At 40.6% G+C, this 24,236-nt stretch overlaps 1 long non-coding RNA gene and 1 pseudogene across 1 annotated transcript; one reads left to right on the top strand and one right to left on the bottom strand.

Annotated features, from left to right (window-relative positions):
* Positions 1 to 437: 437 nt before the first annotated feature.
* Positions 438 to 2,441, bottom strand: LOC132045763 (uncharacterized). The gene is made up of 2 exons (XR_009412523.1): positions 2,358 to 2,441; positions 438 to 729 (listed from the first exon to the last, which is right to left on the bottom strand). It is a non-coding gene; the product is annotated as an uncharacterized LOC132045763 (long non-coding RNA).
* A 2,563-nt stretch (positions 2,442 to 5,004) lies between these two features.
* LOC132045762 (NADH-ubiquinone oxidoreductase chain 4-like) lies at positions 5,005 to 24,236 on the top strand (annotated as a pseudogene).

Below are 24,236 nucleotides of genomic sequence, written 5' to 3'. Positions count from 1 at the left end.
AAAAACCCACTGTAAAAAAGCGTTGTTTTTGCTGTGGTCAAATTCATGTATTGTGGTGGTCATTAACCCCCACTATTTGTAGTTACCGCGGTACTCAAAACCCCCAAATTCTATTCGCCACAAACAATTTGCGGAGGTTTTTTGATCGACCACTGCTATAAAATTACGACGGTTGTTTAATGTATTTAACGGCGGTTTTGACCTCCGTAATTCGTAAAATTGACTATTTAATATTTCTTATTTAAAAATGTTTCACGAGTTAAAACCCCCGCAATTCACTTATTTAGCGGGGGGTTTCAACCTCTGCAAGTTTGAAATATCTAGATGTTGGTAGTAATGCTATTGTTGATACCTTGATCTGATATTTCTAATATAGTAATATAATGAAGCATCAATTTATTATTCAAATTGCTTACTAAAATCAAGTGACGTCGATATACTACTAAACCATATTGACAGTAACATAAATTAAGTTACCATTAGTCTCAAACACTAACATTAAACACATCTAGTCTAAAATTAGTATTATCATTAGTCTAAAAAACTAACATTAAACACATCCACTCCAACCATTAATCATAAAGGATCTACTACATCCAATAAATCAACTACCATACTTAATTGTCTAATACATTGCACCGAACTTCATTGGTTGCTATTATGATTACTGCCACCAAATGTTCTCCATACGTCCATGGGTCAAACGGGCCCGCTCATCGCATCACTTGGCTACAAAAAGAATTTAAAATAAAATAAAATAAATTAAAAGACAATAGAAAACGACATAACAGAAGAATAATTCTATATTCAGACAATTAATATGCAAGAAAACAAAGGTTTTCCAAATACCATAAGAAACTAATCAGGCAACTTCAACAGCAATCTAAAAGTTATTCTCAATATATCACATCATTTCAAAGTCTCAAAGCGTACAAGACATTACTATATTTATATCCAAATACGAACTCCAGAAAAGCACCAAACTCAAGAAACATTATAACATTGTATCTTTTTTTCATCTCTATATAATTAACTCAAATAAATAAAACAACAAAATAATGATGCAGAATAACAGTGGTGAAAATCACATAAACAGAAAGCAACAACAACGATAGAAACAATAACAATAATAGCAAGAATTTAAATTAGTCGAAAAGAGAAAGACAACTAAGTTGTTGTGATATCTATCTTTTATAGTGATTATGTGGGGATAATGGAGTGGATAATGACTAGCACTATGAGTCTGTGAAGAAAATGATTTTTTGCATGTTAGGTACCTGAGATAGAGACCCAAAAACAAATCAAAGCTTCATTGTACTCCTTGTAGTGCCAACTATTAGAGCTGCCTTTCTCCTAATATTTCCTGTTTGGTTTATCATTTAGGACATGAGGCAAGCTGACCTATAGAACCATGTTTGGCTTCTACCTAACTTGTATTTAGCTAAATCCTTCTCTTCTTTTTTTCAACTCAGCAGTGTTGATAACGTAGATCCTGTTATATCTGGATAACTCCAACTGTTATCCCAAGTTTTTTTAATCCTGCCTTCTCCAACTCTCAAGGGCAAGCTTAAGAAATTTCTTCGTCCCCAACCCAACAAAACTTAGATAGTACATGGTCCCTAAAAAGAAGTTTACAACTTAGTTTACATGAAAATTTTGTGTTAAACCATTGCCTGATCAATTCCCCATTTTACATGAAATTGGTACATTACATGACAATTTTGTTTAACCAAGATCGATTCCCCATTTTCCTTTTTTATCAGTTATTATCAAGAAAATTCACCACTTTTGAATTGTTGTTCATTTTTTTGTCTGTTTAGGCCAGCTGTTAAGACATTTCCAGACTGCAAATACTTAGGTTCACGAGTTCGAGAAGATGAAATCAAAATAAGGAACCTGATAGCAGTTAAACCTTTGTAGCAATGCAAAAAGACAATACAAAAAGCTAAATTGGATCCAAATATATCCTAGTTTTAACTGATCACACTAACAGAGACAATATTCTAATCAATCTAAGATTAAGAATAAAGCATGAAAAGACCAGACAACATCATAATCAGCAACATTGATTTTCTCATTGTAACTAATATAGAGAAGCAGCACAATCGAAAGATAAGAACATTTACTAGCAGAAAAACACAGATAAACATTGATCACATTGTGGACATGGTTGCAAAAAAAGACTCAGAGTGTAATAACCTGATGGTATTTTTTGTGTATTCACCTTCACAAGAAATAAGCAAAAACAACCTAAAGATCCCACAGAGACTAGAAGGCACAACTGACAATGACAATAAATATATAATTATAGAACATAGTTATATAATTAAAGAAGAAATTTATTAAATTTTTCTTACCTTTGAAGGAGTAGTAGTAGAAACAAAGATCCTAGCAAATTCTTCAATTCTCCCTTCTTTCGTTATCCTATACATCTTGAAAGCGTATCATTATTTAGCATTCATCATAAAATTGAGGCATTAAAAGATCATTTAAGGGAATGGGTTTAAGGGTTAGGACAAGTCATCATTATTACCTTTTCTTAGATCCCAAGAGCTAGGTTCAAGGAGATCAAACAAAGTTATATTTTTTCAAATAACTCAATCCATTCTCGTGATGGAGACAATGTTCAACAAGGATAAAGCATTAAGACTTTTTAGCGAGTTAATAAAGCTTAAGTTTTTTTAATAGTTTCTAAGTTTGGCTGGTTTGACCAAATAGTGTATCTACGCGATAACACGTTTAGAAATCACCTACGTGAGTGTAAAGTGTAAGCCACTTCAAAGAGGATGATTGTAAAAAGCCCATTCTCTATACACTCATGAAACCAGGAGGCGTTCATGGCCAATTAAGAACCATAGACGGTAAAGGATTGATTAAACATATGTTAGGTATACACCAAAGCTCGACGGTTCAAAGATATCAAATCTTTTTATATCCGACATATGTTCACTATGGAAAGTTCAAAGGGAAACCTACTTATCTATAATTAATGTTTGTAAATTACACACTTTAAATAATTTATCTTATAATTCCTCTTCATGTGGGGGATTGTTGGGTTTAATTGATAGATTGAATGGAAATATATAGTTATTCCCCTTTTACTTTATGAAATGAGCATTTGTCCCTCATTGGTAAAAAAAGTTCTCCTATTAAAAGTAGAAGCACTCCTTCTTGTTGCTTTTTTCCCTTTGCGCCGTCATTTTAAAGTCGACGCATTATGACTTCGGATTTGGATTTTGATTTGGTCAAATGATCCATTGATTGATAATCTTTTTGGGACAATTTTTTTTAATTAATTAATTAATTAATTAATTAATTAAATTATCAAACTAATTCGTTGAAGTCCGTAATGCAACTCTTTCATTTAAAGATTATTGCAAACATTCGTAAAATAGTACTATATCTTCGTTTGATTCCTTAGAATTTCCTTAAATTTTCGAACTTCAAATTAAAGTTCTACAAAATAAAATTCTAGTGTGATTTCCTTAATTTTTATGTACCGATACATTTCAGAAGATCATTCTATCACAAGATAAATTCCATTAACCTCGGGTACTTGAGAAGAATTTCCTAAACACATTCCAGTGTTGAATCTTCGATTTTCTTCCTTAAAATATTTTTTCGGATAATGTTTGGATATTTTCCAGCTTCTGATTTATACTTTCTGATTTTACAAAGTTTACTGTTTTTTGGAATTTTTTACAAAGTTACTGTTACAAAGTAATTGTGCAATACTGATTGATAACATAATACACATAAAACATGGTTTTTTAATCTACGTTGTAGAATCAATTCATTTTTCTAAAAAAAAAAAAAAGTATTACACAAAAGAATATTACCTGCTTGAGTTCGAGGTTTCTATAATCCTCCAGATAAATTCTTTATCTTGTTTCTCATTGGAAGTAATTTGAGACGCATTAGAGCAGTCCATCGAGCAAATTGTTTCCTATGAGAACTTATGATCAGTCTACCAAAATCGTGAATATTACTGAACAAATCTATGTCTTCTATATATCTATAAAAGAAAAAATTGTTGCTTTGTCATTTAGTCAAGTGAAAATTAACCAAGAAGCCAAAAAAGAGATTTGACCTTTGTAAGCGTCAAGAGCTCCTTCCATTAGCAAATTGAAAATGCCAAGGGAAAGATCGCACAACAACAATGGTTGTTCCTGGCCAAACAGGGTATCGCGATCTTCGTTTCGTCTTAACTTTTGTGTATTGGAGAAAATGATGTTGCCCTTGACAATGATGCTCTCATTGTGCTTTGGCCGTGGACAACAGAACGGTATCTGTCATTGCTGCAGAATTTTATTTGTTCACTGGCAACTTTTGTGGCTGTTAAAGTCTGTACATATTAAGTCTCCCGTATATTTTGTAATCTTCTATTTTAGGATCCAATATGTTAGAGTCTGTACATATTTAGTCTCCCATATATTTTGTAATCTTCTATTTTAGGATCCAATATGGTAGAATCCATTAGTCAAATTAGTTCCTAATTTGTAGCCTACAATTATGATGTACATGATGTATATTAACCTATGGAATGAATGAAAAACAGATAGGGAAAATATTCTCCTACATGGTATCGGACTAGGTCTCTCCTAAAACCACACAGCAACCTAAACCCTAGCCGCCGCCAACTTTCTTGCCTTCCTTCTCTTCGGCTCTTCCTCCTCCCTTTCTCCATGGCTGACACCTCCAAGTTGCACCCTGCGACTACAGTCACCAATATCAAATCATGCATTCCTATTGTTCTTGACTATGAAGGCAGCCAATACAACAATTTGGGCTACCCTCTTCAAGCTCCATTGCCGAGCAAACTTGGTGATCGACCATATACTACCTCCTCGCCTCCCCCACCGTGCCTCCGCCGGCAACGAACGGCAGAGAAACTTGCTCGAAAGCTCTATGGGAACGGCTAAATGACATTGTTCGTCAATGGACATATGGTACCATATCGAATGATCTTCTCGACACGATCATTCATCAAGAGGACTTCACAAAATGAGGCATGGAATCGTCTTGTATCTCTTTCAGGACAACAAATCGGCTAGGGCTCTTGCTCTTGATGCAAAATTCACCAACACCAAATTGGTGGACTTTTCGAATGTGAAAGCATACTGCCCCAGGTTAAAGGTCCTTGCAGATAATCTCGCAAACGTCGGCCACAGAGTTTCCGACGAACGACTTGTGCTTCGTCTTCTGCGTGGATTATCGGAGGAATATAAAACCTTTCGAACGACGGTACAGCACCGTACTCCTCTCCCATCTTTTGACGTTGTTCGGTCGATGCTCGAACTTGAGGAAGACAGCCATGGCGAGGACACCATCCACGACTCCGTCTAATGCGCTCTCGTTTCCCAATGTTAATCCTCATAATTTTTCTAGTAATGGGCAGTCCAACAATTCTGAGAATGGTTCTAATAATCGAGGAAATTCTCGCAATCGCAGAAAGAAGAACAACCGCAGTCGTGGCGGTGGAAACCTCAACAGCCACCGCGGTGGCCTAGGAAAGCAGGCGAGGAGAGCGACGGCGAGGGGCGGCACACCGCCGGGGCAGCTACCCCGCGGCATCGCCGGACCAAGGGGCCGCCGCCGGTCCTCATGGTTCTACCCCCCTTGGGCTGCTTAGGGGCCTCAGCCGTGGGCCACCCCACCGTGCCCCTACCCCGCGCCGGGCGCGGCGGCCTCGCGGGCGCGGCGGCGGTCATGGCCGGCTCGGTCCCCAAAGAAGGTATTCTCGGTGCTCGTCCTCCTCAGTCATTCTATTCAGCAGCCCCGTCTTCACATGGTGGCTATGCGCCCACGAATATTGATCAAGCTATGCATACAATGTCGTTAAATACGTCCGACGATAACAATTGGTACATGGACACCGGAGCCACATCTCACATGACCAACTCCCAAGGTACTCTCTCATCTTACTATCAATTGAGCCAAAATAATAGCATTGTTGTTGGTAATGGTAACATGATTCCTATTCGTGGATATGGTCATACTTCCCTTCGAGTAAATCCCTCCCTAACCCTGAAAAATGTTTTACATGCACCTAAACTCATCAAAAACCTTATTTTCGTTCGTAAATTTACTATCGATAATATGGTTTCTGTTGAATTTGATCCTTTTGGCTTTTACGTAAGTATTTCCGGACGGGGACCAAACTCAGAGATGTGAGAGTTCGAGTGATCTTTATCCATTCTTCCAACAATTTCAAGCCATCTCGTCTTCACGCACCATCTCGCTTTTAGTGTCATCTCTCCTCATTTGGCACTCCGTTTAGGTCGTCCGTGGGATGTTATTCTAAGTTCTTTACGTAGTAGTAATTTGATTGAATGTAATAAGGCTCAAAACAATGTTTGTCATTCTTGCCCTCTGGGAAAATTAATTAAATTGCCTTTTTATGACTCTCCTTCAACTACTACTATGCCCTTTGACATTGTTCATAGTGATTTATAGACTTCACCTGTTCTTAGCTCTTACGGTCACGAGATATTATGTTTTATTTCTTGACAATTACACTAATTTTCTTTGGACTTTTCCCATCAAAACAAAGTCCCAAGTTTATAATTGTTTCTTGGCATTCCGAATTTTCATTCGCACTCAGTTTGTGCAATCATAGTGATTTATAGACTTCACCTGTTCTTAGCTCTTCTGGTCACAGATATTATGTTTTATTTCTTGACAATTACACTAATTTTCTTTGGACTTTTCCCATCAAAACAAAGTCCCAAGTTTATAATTGTTTCTTGGCATTCCGAATTTTCATTCGCACTCAGTTTGTGCATATTTAGTCGCCCATATATTTTGTAATCTTCTATTTTAGGATCCAATATGGTAGAATCCATTAGTCAAATTAGTTCCTAATTTGTAGCCTGCAATTATGATGTACATGATGTATATTAATGTCACACCCTTAATCCGATAGGGTGTGATGGGCACCCGACCCTTACCTAGGGCCGAGCGAACCCGCTGACGCTCGTGACACTCATAATCATACCGGGCCCTTAAGTCGTGAAATGGAAACATAATGTAAACTTTTCAGAAAAACATGCTCTTCGTTCTTTCTCAAACCAAATAAAATCTATATACATATGAAACTTGTAACACATCACATAATAACACATCGGCTTACAGGGCCGCTTACGTCACTGACATACTACATACATGACACTGTCTGCAAAGTCTCTAACATGGAACATGATACCATAACATAATACGCTGACTCGGCAGCACTCCGGAGAAAATGGAGCTCGCCAATCCCGCTGGAACATCTTCACTAATATCTTCGACTCGTTTGGGTGTACTGCGCGGCATGAAAAACGCGAACCCCCGCCGAAAGGGGTGACGGGGAATATGTGCGAGCATGTAAAGCATGAAATACGATGGCGGGATCGTCTTGAAGTAAAGAGTATAGAAAATCATAAGACTTGACTTTGAAAACATATATCATGCATGTCAATATCGTAAAAACATATAAATATGTCCCGGCCCTCAGCGAGGGGCTCGGTGAGTAAATCGTAATATACGTGTATAAAGTGTACATATAACGTGCCCCTGCCCTCTAATGAGGGACGCGGTAAATAAAATCATATCATCATCATGTATGCATGCATATATACATATATATATATATATATATATATATATATATATATACGTACCCGACCTACGTAAGGGATTCGGTGAATGAAGTCATCACGTGCCATCCACGGCCGCCTCCCAATATCATCATATCATATAACGTGCCCCGGCCCTCTAGTGAGGGACGCGGTGGATAACGTGCCCGCCCTCTAGTGAGGGACGCGGTGGAATAATGCAATGGAATTGCACGAATACATGTCACAACTCCGGGACGCAGTGAAAGACATATTGAGGCTGGCACGAGCAGAGTAGTGAGAAACCATATGCACATAAATCATCATCACAGACTCAATGAAAAAGTAAGTAGTAGCCGCTCGAGAGTCAAAACAGTAATCATGTTAAATTCTTTCAAAACAAAGTCGTTAGAACTGTACAAAAGGAAAATCTCGGGGACCGCGGATATACGTCAAACCAATCCGGGCCCACCCATGAAAGTTAAAGTCATTATACGTTATGAAATCATTTGCCGAACATGTCAAAGCCATCCGGTTCCGTTTATGAAAGTTACGGCCATTTTTAGACATAGGACCTTTTAAGAACAAAAAAATTCTTTTTGCAACCTTTGAAATTCAATCACGCATAAGACTTAAGGACCATAGTCCGACCATATGAAGAATGTCAACATCAAGAAACAAACACAAATCGTAAACATGCTCGGGACCTAAGAATGGAGTTACCCAGGCACATATCATGTGTCATATCTTTACTTCGTCTAAGACATGCCAAAGAAGAAGGGAGTAGACTTTACATACCTCGTCCGCTTCCCTTGTCGAACTTACGTCTCGGCTTCTCAAGATCTACAACAATATCATTAGGCATCAACCATTAGTCATAAAACACCGACGAACTCAATTCCAAGCCATCACTTATTTACGAGAAATTTGGGCAGACATCTCTCTCTCATAAATCCAACAACCACGAGAATTCAACTCGGCCAAATCTTCAACAACAATACCAACAATCATGTAAACAACATCAACAATAGATTCAAAACGTATTCTAACATTAGTAACTCCTTTCTATACAATTCGACGATATTCCACTGACATCCAATTCAACTACATGCATTCAAGTTAACATCGACGCTCACATATTCGGAGACTAACCCAAGAACATTCAAACAAGATTTAAGATCATTCCAAACAATCCGCACAATATTCGACACAAACCATCCAACATACCATAGAACCCGAAACCACCAATTTCCATAGGGACAACAACAATACATTTCTTTCTTCCAACTTCACAAACTATATCAACAATTCCATACGTTAGCAACATCATTTTCATCAATACAAGAAACTATATTGAAATCACATTATGTTCTAAATCAGCCCACAACAATTACGACTCCAACTTGAATCATTAAACCTTTATTCTTGCCATAGAATTCACGACTACAACAAGCAAAATATTAAGTAAACTTAGTTCGTTACTCCCACACAAAATAGCCCCCATTCGGACACAATACCAACACACATAACTTTATGAATTTCATCCATTTCAATACCCTATCACACGCACAACTATCCATAATACAACAATCCAAAACATGCTAAATAAATTAGTTCTTTACTCCTATAACATCACATACACACGGCCACACACAACACGCCATAATTTCATGAACTTCATTCATCTCCACCCTTGCATGCACAAACCATGCACCCTATGAAATAAGGATTAAATCTTACCTCTTCCCACCTAACTTTTCCCACGGCTAGGACTACATTTGCAAGAACGAATGGTTTACTTCCCACAACCACTCCACGTTATAGAGGGCCTTCCAATTAATAGGGAAACTAGGAGAAAATAATTTGTTGATCATGATTTGCCATGGACCATGTTCGGCCAACCTTGGCCGAACTCCCTCTCCTCTCTTTTTCTCCATCTTTCTTGAATTTTCTAAGGTTTAAAATGATGAGTTGTGTCTTATGTTGGCATCACTTATATATATATATATATAAATATATGCACATGGCCGGTCATGCTCCCCCCTTTTTTTTCTCCAATTTTCTAGAATTTTCTTAAGGTGGAGATGATAATTTGTCTTGCTTCATGACTTATACACACACATATATATATACTTGGCCCCTACAAATATGTAATGTACACATGTGCCATTTCATGGCATGAAAATATTGGCCAACCAAGGGTGGGGCCTACTCATATCCACACGGCCACCATGGCTTCTTCAAGAAGTCATGAAATAAAATTTCCCAATTCCAAGTTTGCCCTTAATTTTCCTTGTTCCAATTTTACCCTTAGTACTCCATACCAATAAAAGGATGAATATGCAACTTATGCATTCTTAACAAAACCGAAAAAATATAACCTTGTCCTTAACTTTCCGCAATTTACTCGGAATATCCCATTGTACAAAATACGGGATATAACAATTAACCTATGGAATGAATGAAAAACGGGAAAATATTCTCACACATGGTATCGTACTAGGTCTCTCCTAAAACCACAACCTAAACCCTAAACGCACTGCCACTTTCTTGCCTTCCTTCTCCGGCTCTTCCTCGCTCCCTTTCTCCATGGGGCCGACACCTACAAGTTGCACCCTGCGACTACGAATACCAATATCAAATCATGCATTCTTATTGTTCTTGACTATGAAGGCAGCCAATACAACAGTGGCTACCTTTCTTGAAGCTCCATTCTTGAGGCAAACTTGGTGATCGACCATATACTACCTCCGCCTCCCCCGGGTGCCACCACCGGCAACGGCAACTCGAGAAACTTTCTACGAAAGCTCTATGGGAATGGCTAGATGACATTGTTCATCAATGGATATATGGTACCATATCTAATGATCTTCAACACGATCATTCATCGAAGGACACTATGCAGTAGGCATGGAATCGTCTTGTTCATCTATTTCAGGACAACAAATCGGCTAGGGCTCTTGCTCTTGATGCAAAATTCACCAACACCAAATTGGTGGACTTTCCGAATGTGAAAGCATACTGCACCGGAGTTTAAGGTCCTTGCGAGATAATCTCGCAAACGTCGGCCCGCGAGTTTCGAAAGCGAACGACTTGTGCTTCGTTTTCTGTGTGGATTATCGGAGGAATATAAAACCTTTCGAACGACGGCACAGCACCGTACTCCTCTCCCATCTTTTGACGTTGTTCAGTCGATGCTCGAACTTGAGGAAGGCAGCCATGGCGAGGACACCATCCACGACTCGAGGTCTAATGCCGCTCGTTTCTCTGATGTTAATCCTCATAATTTTTCTAGTAATGGGCGATTCCGAAATTCTGAGAATGGTTCTAATAATCGAGGAAATTCTCACAATCGCGGAAAGAAGAACAACCGCGGTCGTGGCGGCGGAAACCGCAACAGCCACCGCGGTGGCGCAGGAAACGGGCAGAGCAGCGGCGGGGGCAGCCGGCACACTGCCCAGGGCAATCTGCCCGCAGCATCGCCGAACCAAGGGGTTCTTTGCCCGGTCATGGTTCTGCCCTTGCGGGGCGCTTTTCGAGGCCTCGGCGGTGGTCCCCCACCGTGCCCCTACCCGCACCTGGGTTAGCGACCTCGCGGCGCCGGCGACGATCCACGGCCCGCTCGGTCCCCGATGGGTATTCTCAGTGCTCGTCCTCCTCAGTCATTCTATTCAGCAGCCCCGTCTTTACATGGTGGATATGCGCCCACGGATATTGATCAAGCTATGCATATAATGTCGTTAAATCCGTCACACGACAACAATTGGTACATGGACACGGAACGCATCTCGCGCGACCCGACCTCAAGGTACTCTCTCATCTTACTATCGGTTGAGCAAAAATAATAGCATAGTTGTTGGTAATGGTAACATGATTCCTATTCGTGGTTATGGTCATACTTCCCTTTTCGAGTAAATCCTCCCAACCATGAAAAAATGTTTTACGTACACAAAACTCATCAAAAACCTTATTTCCGTTCGTAAATTTACTATCGATAATATGGTTTCTGCGGAATTTGATCCTTTTGGCTTTTACGTGAAGGATTTCCGGACGGGGACCAAACTGAGATGTGAGAGTTCGAGTGATCTTTATCCATTCTTCAAATAATTTCAAGCCATCTCGTCTTCCACACCTTCTTTTTAGTGTCCCTCCTCCTCTTATTGGCACTCTCGTTTAGGTCATCCGGGGGATATTATTCTAAGTTCTTTACGTAGTAGTAATTTGATTGAATGTAATAAGGCTCGAAACAATGTTTTCATTCTTTGCCCTCTAGGAAATTAATTAAATTGCCTTTTTATGACTCTCCTTCAACTACTACTATGCCCTTTGACATTGTTCACAGTGATTTATGGACTTCACCTGTTCTTAGCTCTTCTGGTCACAGATATTATGTTTTATTTCTTGACAATTACACTAATTTTCTTTGGACTTTTCCCATCAAAACAAAGTCCCAAGTTTATAATTGTTTCTTGGCTTTCCGAATTTTCATTCGCACTCAGTTTGTACATATTTAGTCTCCCATATATTTTGTAATCTTCTATTTTAGGATCCAATATGGTAGAATCCATTAGTCAAATTAGTTTCTAATTTGTAGCCTACAATTATGATGTACATGATGTATATTAACCTATGAAATGAATGAAAAACAGACAGGAAAAATATTCTCCTACATGGTATCAGACTAGGTCTCTCCTAAAACCCTAGCAACCTAAACCCTAGCTGCCGCCAGTACATTGATGTTAATTTTTCTTGAGAGAATGTTATCAATATTGTACAATGCCATGCTTAGTAAAGCTATGGCGCACTTTATATACATGTGTGTATAGTTGTGATGAGTTGCTAATTTGTTCCACATACGTGTTATAGAAAATCATGGTGTGTTTAATTTGCGTAGTTGTGATTGTGACATTATATTCTTTTAAGTATGTGTACCTGCAAGAATTAAATGTTGGATGTTATATATCACTATTCTTGTTGAGCTTTTCTATATCTGTTATAGAATCTCTACTTAATTGATCATAAATTTCGGTAATTTAAGACAAATGTTCCTCAGATAATTGATTATGTTAGATTCATTGAACATTACAATTTGGATGATGATTGGGAACATAGTGAACTTTTGATTCCGAATCTAATGTGAAATAAATTTCAATATAGTTAATTATTATAAGGATTAGTATGTATATGCATTTTAGGCTCCAAAAAATGTACATAGATGTCTCAAATAGTTTATACTTTGTTCTCTTAGCTTAACATGAGTAAAAAGCTAAACGGTGATATAATATCTAGTATGTCCTCGAAGAGCAGAAGGCTCTTCAGGCTTTAGATGGGTTTATGAAACCTCATAATGTATCTTATTTGTATTTTGGCACATATGAGATATGGTGTTGGTAATTCCTATGATGGTTTTAGTATATTGGATATTATTTCTAATTCTAGTAAGAGTATTTATTTGTGCTTATTTGCGTCAAGTGTTGAAGCAAATATATTGCATGCTAGACTTGACCTTAGTGGTTAACAACAAATGGATGGTTTAGCCAAGCAATGTTTACTTGGTGTTACGGATAAAGTAGATTTGTCTACGCATTAATACTGTCTAGCTAGAAAATAAATAAAAAACCATTTGGAAAAGTTAAAGCGCCGTGTTGCATTGCGATTAATCTAATCTAACATATGTGATCCAATCCTTCAAAGTTAGTTACTTTTACTCCATTTAAGTTACGGATAGATGACAGCCGAGGAATATTACTTCCAAAGGGAAGGAATTGTATTTATTCATGACACTCTTCACAATCCGAAATGTAGTATGTTCATAAATGAACATCTACAATATATATTGTAACTGAAATTGAATCACGTGATGGATTATTTTTCTAAGTAGGTTGAGATAGGTCATGACTTATCTCTTTATGAAACTACGGACCGAATTGCTTCCGCTGTATATACTTGAATGGATTTGGGTGGATTAGTTGGTGATAATGGATATGTTCCTATCACAGTAATATACCATCAAAAGAGAATTCATTTAATATTGTTGGTCCGAGTGGGAGTAACTAATTAATTGATAATCAGTTTGTCAATCTCAACCTCGACGAACAAGTCGTCCTGTCACAACCCATTTCGGGGTCGCGCGGGCACCTACCTTTCCCACCTCGGTCGGCGAACCCTCTCATTGATTATACATCAATTAATTAAAGGCGATTCAATTAAATCAATAGATACTTAGAAATTCAGCGAAAACTTCATAATATATGCAATAAATTCAAGATTTAATATAATTACAACGATGTAACAAATACAGACTCGATCCAACTTCCCATGACCTGGTCTAGACTAGTACAAGAGCGACTAATGATTTCAGAATTACCACTATATTCTTAGACTCAATCTCCATCCCAAAAAGAAATGGGAGGAGGTCTTCCAGATAGGCACCGCGTATTTCCACATATGCTTCGATCAATCACCTGAAACAAATCTACACCCCAAAAAGGGGATAGCAAGTGCAATATCAGTACAACCACACGTATTGAGTAAGTATCATAGGGCGACAATGGTTAGTAACACATATCAGTAAAAGAATTCACTGATAAACATGATAACAACCCAATCAAATCATACGGCGATCTACTACACACTGTAAATCAATACCCTTAAACATTAATTTCACTCTAATAATTCACCAGTCAAGCTCACAACGATATCGAAACTCACATATCATTAAATCGATCGTTTCAGTCTAGTAGTCAACTCATCATCAAGACACTCGTTATCCTACATCACATAGAGACCAAACATATAACTAATCTTACGGACAATCAGTATACTCAACAAGTTCAATCAATAAATCCAGATCCAAGTACACGTCATTCCCTAAGTAAAGCATCTAATCCCAAATGTGCCAAGTCTGAATAAATCAATAGTAACCCAATCATCACAAGTAAACACCAAATCATCTCAAACAAGTCATAATGCAATGCAATGCAAGATGTATCAATGCAATGCAATGCAAGATGTATGAACGTCATGCCATGCCATGCAAATGAGGTGTACACATGCACTCCGGACGAAAATATCGACGTCTCGACAAAGACAACCCAAAAGTATGACTCGCGAAGTCTAAGTGTCACCGATCCCGGGTCTTTTCCAAATAGATAGACGGGACCCTGGCTACTTGCTCACAGGGGGGGTCTCACTGGCAGCACTCTGGGGGACTCGCGAAGCCCATGCACTACAATCAATCCCTGAATAACATCGGAATCGGCCACGCAACAACGATGCCCGAATATAACCATCGAACATCACCTCACAAAAGAACTCAAAAGAGTTGTCAAATATCAGTTTCGTAAATCAACGATTCTAGAATTGAACCTCGGACATCGGCCTCCTCACAATCACTCAAGTAAAAGAGTTTATCAAGTGTCAGTTTCATATAAACAACGATTCTGGAATGAATCACTGGACATCGGCCTGTTTCACAATCACTCAAGTAAAAGAGTTTATCAAAAATCAGTTTCGCTCAATCAACGATACCGGATCATCACCGGATATCGGCCATACATGATAATTATGAGAGAATGCGTGCAATGTATATGTCAATCATCAACAAGCAAGGTCAATATCACAAGTACCTCAACGTGGTACGCCAACAATGCATCACATCGCAATACCAACAGTGGGTATGCCAACATATATAAATCAAGTACCAACAAAGAGATACGCCAATAATGTATCATATCATAATACCAATGGTGGGTATGCCAACAATATATCTAATCACAATACCAACCGTAGGTATGTCAACAATATATCAATATCAAGATGGATAGTGAGGTCTAATCTCTATCAACAACTCACGGCATCGAGCCCACACAATAGAATTATCAAGCACAACACAACAGGGTAGCTAGTCCCAACACACAACAGGTAAATTTACATTATTGCCACTTCCTTAAATCAGCCTATTAGTTTAGAATAAGAAATTTCACCTTACACTTACAATCATTCATCACAACTCTTTTTAGAACTTAATCACAATCGTGGGTGTATTTTATCCTCCCATTTATCCACTAGATTCACTAGTAATGACATAACCCAATAATCACATATTACGGGAATTTCTCATCATTAGACACAAAAATAGGGTTCACCCGCTACTTTCAAGTCACATATATCCACCGATATTAACGAAAAACCACATCAAACAACCTAAGGAATTTACAGACCACAAGCCCGAACACACAATTCACACAACAATACCATCTTAATATTCCATCCCAAATCTCCAATTCCTATACATGCATTCTCCATTCCTTCTAATACATGAATATTTGAAACTAATCGGAGTCTACCGAAAGGGAAGCCATAACCTACTCAGCGTGAACAAGTACCATGAACCCACACGTTACCTTGTCTTTCGAAGCTTCTCCAAATAACAAAAATCTATCACATGTGAATTCTATGTAAGAAACATGTGAATAATGATACCCATATTGACTACTTTCTATTCGGGTCAAATTCCAACTCTTAATTTAGGAAAAATGGGTCTCAAGGGCAAAACGGGAATTTTATGACCAAAATACCAAATTCAATACCAAAAGGAAAAACCCATTACTTAAATCATAGGAATACTCAATTAATTCTTAAAATCATCATTGTTAAGAAAATCCCCAAATTTGGGTCTAAGAACCCTAACTTTGATTCAAGAATTTCAACTCTAGAATGGAAGATTATTGGTTAACAAGCCTAGATATATCATTATCTAGCATAAATAGCAATATTAACATCATTTATTCACAATCTAGGAAGCCAATTCGTTTTTAGAACTCTTTCATGAAAAACCCCAATTTTGGGTTGAAGAACCCTAGGTTTTGCATAGAGATTTTTGGAAGAGGAAGGGTTTTACAAAACCAAAATGATTGATTAATTAATGAAAACTATTAAGCATGAGATTTAGACCTTACCCATAGGAACAATCTTGAGAAACAACCAAGAATCCATTCATCCCAAAGCTTCCAAGAGAGAAGGTATCCTAAATGAGGTCCAAATCCGACATAGTCTCTGTTTTTCCTCGATTTTCATGCCAAGATGTTACACCCCGTATCTTCGAAGAAGCACTTATCAAATTTGAAACATAAGTACGTTGAGTTATGGTTAAGTAAAACCACTTTGGAATATAAGAAAGCATTATTAAGTATATTTAATAAGTGAAGGATGTATATAAGGTATACCGGAAGGTTTTATAAGGAATTGAGTCGAAGAAATGGAGTAGTACGACTTTGGAGAAAGGATGGGTAAAGTTTCGTGTGAAAATTTTGGTTCAACTTGAGGGAAGAATATCTCTTAGTATATGAAGTGTTTTAAGGTGTTTCAAAAGTCTAAAATGATATTCATCGAGTCTAGTTTCCAATGCAACAAACCGCTCGTCGATAGGACATCGGAGTAGAGAATTATAGACGTTACAAGTTCGGCTGACAAAGCAGAAACGCGTGCTACGGAACGAGATCGTTGCTCAAATTGCTACAGTGACCCGACTCGAATTTGAACCTTATAAAAGGGGAAAAACCCCATTTTTTTCCACCAAAAATCAGATTGGGAGCTCAGCACTATAAAGGGCAATTTCTTCATAAAAAAAAAGTTGAGGGGTTGAGTGATTTTCAAGTGGTGAAGCATTAATCAAGGCCCGGATAACGCATGGTTGTGATTCTAGTATTGTTTTGCAGTGGATTTTAGCGTGGATTCAAGTGGATATCGAGGATATTGCTATTTTAACAAGAATAAGGTAGAATCTCTTTCTATTTACGTTAATACCGATTTATTCTCGGAGACAAAGTCGTTAAATAATTGTATAGTAAGTTGGTTAGTTATGGAAGTTGGAAAATAACATGTGGGTTGTTTTATGGCACATGTTGGTATTGAAAGTGATGTTGTTAATGATGGTATTGATGTTATTGTTGTTGGTTGCTGAATTATGATTTTGGGCTAGGCATATAAACAGAGGAGATGCTGCCGAAATTTTGGTAGATTCTAGAAAGAATTATTTGAAGGCCTAGGATAAGTATATAACAATGGACCTAATTATAGCATGAACGGTCTTATATGTAGATTGCGAGACCGAAAATAGGTGGTAGAGCCGAGACGTGAATTTTCAGGTATGTTAAGGCCAGTCCCTTTCTTCTAAAGGCATGATTCCTTTCTTATGAATCCAATAGATGTTTTCCAAATGTCCCTTGATCCCTTTCTGCGAATCCATAAATGTTTTCCAAGAATGTTCTTATTCTCAAAAGCTAGAGATTCATGATTCATAGAGTTCTTATGATGCTAAAGATAAGTATGTTTTATGATGACGATGATCCTATTTCTAGAAATCCCTATGTTATAATTCCCTACATATTTTCATAACCTCCTTACTTCCCCATGTTAGAAGTTCATGATTCAAAGGCATGACTCCTTTCCTGATAATCCTAAATGCTTTGCAAAATGTCCGTATCTTCCAAATCAGAGATTTATGATTCTGTAAGCTCTTATGACAACAACGATGGACATGTTTTTACAATGACAACGATGATGTCAAAGATGAGAATATTTCTATGATGATGATGATGATTTCGTGTTTAAAAGTCCCAAGCTTATGACTTCAATGTGAATATAAGAATGTTGAGCTATTTCTTGATTTTCTCAATTTTATTCATTGATGATGATCTCATCTCATGTTATTCGTTCCTTCGAGGTGAGATATGACGATGATGATTATTTCATAATGTAATCCGAGCTTACCGACCTTACGTCACTCCAATAGAGTCGTAGCTTTGATTGGGCTCTCACGCATGCTTAGGTTATGTATGATTTCACCGTGTCTCGGCACGGGCAGACACCACTAGTGGGAGGCGTGAGATGGTTACCCCATACGCGGGCTAATGATTATGCTACATATATGTATATGAGAAATGTTTTCTTTAAAGTTAAGCATGGTATCTGCCTTAAGAGGCAATCATATGTACAAGTTATTTCCTTACCTCATGTTATGCTCTATATTTCTCATTATGTTATTTTTCATGTTCGGTATCTCTTACTATATTATTATCATGCCTTAAATATTCGGTACATTACTCATACTGATACAATCCGAAGTGGCCAATATGGCCACTTCGGATACAATTCGATCCTTCTACGGCCAAATCTCAATTTGTGGAAAGCCTTCGATGGCTTCCTTATGAAAACATCAATTTTTATTTGGGTATAGACGGTATCTCTTTATTCTTCGTGATATTGACCACATTTACGATCCTATTTGCATTTTAGTGGGTTGGTCCGGTATGAGAAGTTATGGGAAAGAGTATATTCGACATTTCTAATTCGTGAATTTCTAATGATCGCCGTGTACGCATCTTTGGATCTTCTACTATTCTATGTTCTTCCCGAAAGTGTGCTAATCCCTATGTTGTGCGGAGCCGAGTATCTTCTATTCGGCGGGATAAAGCCTTTCCTCTGCGGGGGCCTTGTGCAAGAAACCCTGCAGGCGGTCGTCCGTCGTCTAAAGTAGTCCCCGCGAAGCTTTCGGAAGAGGGGTAGTCTTGTGTGTAAGCATAGCATTTCGTCGAACCCGCCCAACCCAACTAAGAAGAACCGAACCTCCGACGTACACATCTTTTTCCTTTTGGGAGGGTACTCCGAGTAGTGGGTACCTCGTAGGACCTCGACCCGCCTACTCGGTCTTGTATGGATATGCGGGAAGGGGTGCTCCTAGGTGTGTGTAGGGGTTGTGTTTGTTCGCGAGAAAGGATTCCTCGTCAAGTAAGTTTGGGGGGTGTGGACACACTGCGCGAATTCGGTAACGGCTACAAGGGAGAAATCGAAAGGAAACCGTACATCCGACCAGGGATGGACGTAAACTCGTAAGCTACCGAAGGTAGGGATAATCATCCAGGTCTTATTGTGAAAGAAAAAAGCCGCCCCCGCCACGGCAGACGGGTTGTTTCCGTCGTCGCCGGGAGCTCGCGAGGAGACCTTAGATAAGTTGCTAAAACAAAGGGGATGGGAGGATCGACCCGTTCGGAGCAATTAGAAGAAAGATCGTTGGCGTAGTAGAGAGATTTTTTTTTCCTCTTCAAAACACAAGGAAATGCGGGCGGGGGGTAGAGCCTCGGCGGAGGGTTCGAGAATAGGGTAGGGTCCTCGTCCTTAAGATTCAGATAAGAAAAGAGTTCCAAACCTTATGCTCCGTACAAGAGCCGCATACAAGTTCCGGCCAGGATGATTGAGAAAGATTCAACCAATTTGAACCGCTCGTCATCACAATAGTAGTAGCGTAAAGGCGTAAGTCGGGGCGGCCATAACATAAGGCTATTACTTTCACACCTCTCTCTCTATCTATAGATAGAGAGAGATCCGCCGCGCGAGCAACCCGACCGTGCCTTACATGTGCTCTACGTGCCGCACGTAATCTTTCTTCCCAACGAGCCCTTTTTTTTTGATTTGGAAGACGAGCATTGCGTTCGGTTCGAAAGGCATGGTTTTCGGTATGTCTCCGATAGGCCCCCCACTAGTCCGGCTAGCTAGTGAGCGGTTCTTTCGGGCGGGAAACGGCGGCCCTACGGCGGGCATCTCCCGCAACGCAAGCACCATTGTTCGACACCACCCGAGAAGCAAAGATTCGTCGATCCCGGCTGAAAATACATGCATAGATAGTGGTTTAATGCCAAGGCCGACGACGGAAGCTCGGGACGGAGCCGGTATGAGGCGGAAGTCTCACGTACGGTTCTGCGAGAAGGAGTGGCTACCTACGGAGCTTCGACCAAGCACCACCGGTCAATTCCGCTTTGGGCCACCCCCGACTCTACCATTATTATAGGGTAATGGGGTTCGAGACAAAGAAAGATCAAGGTAGCATATCATTGTTCCTTTATACTTTACTTGGATGCTTTTTATGCTATTAGCTATTCTTGATTCTTCTCCAAATAGGAACAACCGATTTACAAATCTCATTAACTACGAATTTAGTGAGCGGCGCCAAATCTTTCTATGGATTGCTTCTTTCGCCTCTTTTCGCCGTCAAAGTGCCTATGGTACCGGTTCATATTTGGTTACCCGAAGCTCATGTAGAGGCACCTACGGCGAGGATCCGTCATCTTGGCAGGAATTGCTTTAAAATTGGGAACCTACGGGTTTTTAAGATTTTCAATACCCATGTTTCCCGAAGCGACACTTTGTTCCACTCCTTTCATTTATACTTTAAGCGCGATTGCTATAATATATACTTCCTCGACCACTTTAAGGCGGATCGATCTTAAGAAGATCATTGCTTACTCCTCGATGGCTCATATGAATCTCTGGTGACTATTGGTATGTTTAGTCGGGCGGCGGCCGTTAGGTCACCTATTTTGAGTTATGGACACACAAGGCCAAAACATGTGTGCGGGCGCGCGACCCATCAACCTACTAGCAATGGGGGAGAAAGCATAGCATGTCGCAATAAAAGCTTGATTCGAGGCGTCGCAAAACACCGCCGTCCGTTCCAAAACAAAAAGCCCTTAGCGCCCGGACGGGGTGGGGACGGCCTACGCGCGGCAACAAGAAAGACCGGCTCGAAGTCGAATCGAATCTTTCCGTTGGCTTTCCCAATTCATTCGTGAATAATAATTCAAGGGCATGAAGCGAGTACTTCTAGCTGCTTCGCCGCTTCTTATTATGGCGGCTATGTTTTCGTGGCGAAAATGAACGAAAAGCGAGATGAGCATGCTATTTTCAAATCGATTGATAGATAGCCCGATCTCGTTCGACAGATCGAAAGAGATAGAGAGGGAGATCTCTCAAGAATAAGGGGAAATCTCCTATTTCTATCTATTGATGAGACAACTCTCTATTCTTGATCCATCGAAAGAAATCGATATGTATCCGATGGAGTCTACATCGTACGTAGAGCGCCCAAGCGCTTTTTAGGCCGGCTCGGTTCTCTTATCCATCGGTCCAATGCACCGGGCTCATCTCATGGAGGAAAAGCCAAAATGTAGTTGTCTTGTTCGCCGCCTCGACGCATTCCCTTCTCTCCCCATCGTCCCCACACAAAGAAAGAGCGCAGAGCCCCGGCCCGACCGTAGGTCCGCTAACGTAAAGCGAGGAGTTGAGCTCGAACCGGCGAACCGAAGTCACTTTCGAACCATACTTTCCTACGCCCACATGTGTCCAGTCCGGCGGAACGCGCGAGCGCAAACGAACCCGAGCTGTTATACCGAATCCCCCGCCGGCCATCGGGGACCGAGTGGTAAGGCCATGATCCGCGAGGGAACAGATCACTCATTCTTCCATTGGGGACAGTGCACGAACGACAACTCCAAACGTCACACATCCGCCGCCTACCTACCGTTTAGGTGGCACCGAGATCCGGCTAAGGTAAGGAAGTGTCGCGGTACGCCCACTCCGCCGCGCCGCGGTCTCATGAACCGAACTTCGTTGCCTTCCCCGCGCGAAGCGAACGGGCGCCGTGCCGTGGGTCGGTTTCGGATGGGGAGCGAAGAGAGAGAGACCGAAGAATGATTCATTTGGATCGACGAGCTTTTTCGGCCAAAACGAAGAATCAATGGAATGTCCGTCTATCCATGAACATCTATTCTATCCGTATATCTAGGGGATCTCTCTATACATATAGATTTTTTGTTGGAATGATATGATCGGCTAGCCGTAGCCGCATATCGCCTACGCTCAATGCGGGATTTGTTGGATCGATCTTTTGGGAAGCTTTGGACCTAGCGAAAAGTGCGCTCTAAGCCTTCACGCAAGCAAGCGCGAGAGAAGCGGGAGCACGAACCTACCGCTTCCCCCGACCGACTAAAATACAACGGCCGCGACCTACTTTGATTCAAAAGAAAGGCGAAGGGTTTGGCAACAAGCAAACGGCTTTCTATCATAGTTGCAAGGGTTCCAAACCTTAACTACTTAAGTACCAAAGGCTGCTTTCGGTTGGTTTCATAATGGGCCGTTCCTTACAAGCTATCAGCGCCGCCGTCTTAGATTGAACGTTGACTTATCTTATTGCCGTTCAATCTCTAAGGCGGGTTTCCGCCGAGAACGGAATAGTGTTCGTGTCCAAAGGTGAACAAAGCCGTAGCTTCTAGAGTTCGTCGCTTTTCCCGTGCCGAGAGAGGGCTTATATCGCCGCCTTTGTTTGATATGTTCATTCGATACATCACAAACGAAAACTACACCAAAGTGGAAGGGCCAAGATAGAAGCTAGAAGTAGCTAGCCTATAGTAGTCGGCCTAACCAAAGCCTCACGACAACAAAAAATGCGCCTTATGAATTGAATCTCGTTGTAGGGGGCTTAGCCCGCCCGCCTACCAATCAAAGAGGCCGAGAGTAAGCGTAAAGCTCACCCGAAGCTCGAAGAGCTTCCTTCATTCGCTTCGCGGGAGCCGCACAAAGACATAGCCGGAAGTCGGAGGACCCATACTACCTCGCCTAACCCTTCGCTCCGAGGGACCGTAGATCGAAAAGCGCCTTTCTAAACCACCCCATTCATCCAAAAGAAAGGGAAGGGGGCCTATGTATTTGCATGACCTCTCGCATTTCACCCTATCTATACCCGAGCCACTCCCCTAGCGGTCCCGCCACCACGCCGCGTAACGGGAGCTCGTGTGGAACCTTTTATTCTCGGCGTAACAGCGGTAGAACGTAACAAAATATTACGGCCGCCTAACATAGGGGACGGAGGTACGAACTCGGCCAAAATATGACCCGGCGGGCCCGGCGCGCACAATCCTATCCTATCCGAGTCCGAGTTTACCCTTGCACTTCGGACAGCCGTCCGTAGCATCATATTGATATGACCCCCTTTCGAGGTACAAAAAGAGTACGGTACATAGGAGGTTGGTCTTTCTCAACGTGGTGTATAGCACGAAAAACCTTTCGATACAAGATAGGGCCGTTCACATGAAAGAAAAAAATGAATCCTTTCTTATCTTCTTTCCCGAGAGGGAAAGAGAAAGAGGGTCTTATGGAGGGAGGGGGGAGGGAAAAGGCTTGGGCCTACCTATCCCGATAGGACCCCATAAAAGAACGGGGAGCTGTTGAGAGGTTCCATATTGCCGAGACGAAGGACAAGACTTCGCGTGATCGTAGTATGTCACGTCGTCTCGTCCCCGTCAGATCGAAGAGTACCTATGCACTATGTTCCGGTTCACCGATAAGGAAGATAGCGTTGGGGTGGGGGTCTACGATGTGATACTAAAGTATGATCGGGGGAGATACATGCTAACTATGGGTAGGAAGCAGAACCATTATGTACAAAATTTCGGGGTTACGTATCTCTTATACTACCATCGATCGACGGAGCGGAACGACCCGTAAAAAAGAAGTGAAAGTTAGAAACCGTATGATAGGTGGTAACTATCTTGTACGGTTCGGGGGGTAATCGGCGACTTTCCGATCAGTGGGGGAATCTTTGGCTCTATCGAACATACGGAATTGGAGGTAGCATTCTACCGATGTCAAGTCATGGACTCGGTTTCTTCAACCTCTTTTTCTATGTGTTGGCGTTCTATATGACCGACATAAGACTCGACTTGTTAGACTCGAGCGAGCCGGCACTGCAGGGACTTCTTCCCCGCCTTCAACGCAGAGCTCCATTTGGACTGGAGCTTCAGCCCTTTG

This window comes from Lycium ferocissimum, unplaced genomic scaffold, assembly GCF_029784015.1.
Source record: "Lycium ferocissimum isolate CSIRO_LF1 unplaced genomic scaffold, AGI_CSIRO_Lferr_CH_V1 ctg7875, whole genome shotgun sequence".
Classification (NCBI taxonomy): domain Eukaryota; kingdom Viridiplantae; phylum Streptophyta; class Magnoliopsida; order Solanales; family Solanaceae; genus Lycium; species Lycium ferocissimum.
The sequence above is the reverse complement of the archived record's forward strand: the minus strand, read 5'-3'. Positions and strand labels throughout refer to the sequence as shown.